Genomic DNA, 2194 nt, shown 5'->3' with positions numbered 1-2194 from the left:
GCCAATTTCTTTGGGGTCCTTATCAACCAGTTCCACCCTAACTCTTTTCGGATCATGGCATCGATTTTTATCCTTTTCAAAATGCACAACCGCTTAATCAATCCCATCATCCTTCACTATTTCTTTGCGCGTCGGTTCGACGATAATGCATTTTCCCCTGTCCATCGGTTTGAATAGTTGTTTCTTTGATGACATCCCTTCTTCTTGAATTAGGATGAAAAGGACGTTACTTTTTAATCCAACTCCCCACTCCTCCTAAATGCTTGCTTGTCTTTCTTCAAGACAAGATCACCGACTTGAAATTCCCGAGGTCGGACTCACTGGTTATAAGCTCGTATGACTCGTCCGCGATAAGCTTCCATTTGAATAGCTGCTTTTTCTCTTTTTTCTTCTATGAAGTCCAATTCTTGAGCCCGGACTGCGTTAATTTCTTTTGGATAAGTTTGAACCCTAGCCGAAGTCTACATGATCTCTACTACCAACACAGTTTCGGACTGATAAACAAGACTAAAAGGATTTTTTCTAGTAGCAGTCCAGTTAGTGGTTCGATAAGCCAATAGAACACTGGGTACTTTTTCCACCTAATCTTTTCTTATATCCTGCAATTTAGCCTTTAAAGCTTGAACAATTACTCGGTTTGTGACTTCAGTTTGCCTTTTAGCTTGGGGATAAGCTAATGAAGTGAAGGACTGAATAATCTTCATTTTTTTACATCAGGCCATAACTTTTTATCCTTGTAACTGTTGGCCGTTATATGATATTAACTTCCTTGGTAACCTGAACTTGCATACTATGTTTTGCATAAATATTTTAATACCTAATCTTCAGTGATTTTGTTTAAGGGCTCGGCCTCCACCCACTTGGAAAAGTAGCCAACTGCTACTAAAAGAATTTATTCTGGGCTCGGGCTACTGGGAAGGGTTCAACAATATCCAGACCACATTGATCAAAACGGCAAGATGCTCGAATAGGCTTCAAAGATGAGACCAGACTATGAAAAAACTTAACATGGCATTGACATCCTTCACAAGACCGAACCACCTCCTGTGCATCTGTATTCATAGTAGGCCACCAAAATCCAGCTAGCAGTGCTTTCCGAATGAGTGCAATGTTCCCGAGATGGTCTCTACAACACCCTTCATGATTTTCCCTTAACACGTATTTAGTTTTTTCCTCGGCCAAAGGTGATAAAGTGTTTTTGAAAATATCTCCCTTCAAAAGCACAGTTAGATTTGGCATGCGAGGGAAGTTATCTCCTCGATATGTTGGTCCATACGAGATCCTTGATTGAGTTAGGGATCTTGCTTATCGGTTGGAATTTCCATCATCTTTATCTGCCATTCACGACGTGTTTCATGTTTCTATGTTGAGAAAGTATGAATCAGATCCATCACATGTGCTTCGAACTCATGAGGTTGAGCTCGATCCTTCTCTTTCCTATATTGAAAAGCTGTTTGCATTATGGATCGGAAGGAGAAAATATTGCGTAACAAACCAATTCCACTAGTTCGAGTACAATGGACACGACATGGTGTGGAGGAGTCAATGTGGGAATTGGAAAGCAAGATGCGATAATCATATCCGCACTTGTTTGATTCTATTCCATATGTTCCATTGTATTCAATGTATGATAATCCATTTATTGATTTAAGTTTTGATATGTACTATAACTGGTGAAGTATTATATGTTTGCCAATGTTATATATATATATATATAGATAGTTAAGATTTCGAGGAAAATCTTTTAAGTGGGGGAGAAATGTAAGGACCTCATATCGTATTCTCGTAAATCATATTTTGATTCTTGATAATTCATAAAATCGTCATATTATTAAGTGTGTGAAGTATATAATTTACAATGAAAGTGAGAAAATATGTTGTGATAATGTAAGATTGCAGTATTAATTGATTTGTGTTTGAATGGTGTGCTGAACCGCAATCGAGAAGTGACTCGATTTACAGTTTTAGAGCTAAAAATACTAATCAAGTATATGTAATCAGGTTGTTCAATAAAAAAATTATGCTCTGACGGGTAAAAATACACAACAAAGCTCATTTCTTGAAAAAATGCATTTAAAACACCTTATATTAATTAATAAAAATTAATCGTGTGATAAAAATAATTTTCCTGAAAATTCTCTGGTCTCCGTTCCTCGTTCGGGCGCGAAATACATCAAGAAATCCTAATGCGTAC

Source organism: Primulina huaijiensis, unplaced genomic scaffold (assembly GCF_012295235.1).
Source record: "Primulina huaijiensis isolate GDHJ02 unplaced genomic scaffold, ASM1229523v2 scaffold39093_ERROPOS115441, whole genome shotgun sequence".
NCBI lineage: Eukaryota > Viridiplantae > Streptophyta > Magnoliopsida > Lamiales > Gesneriaceae > Primulina > Primulina huaijiensis.
Note: the sequence above shows the minus strand (reverse complement) of the source record.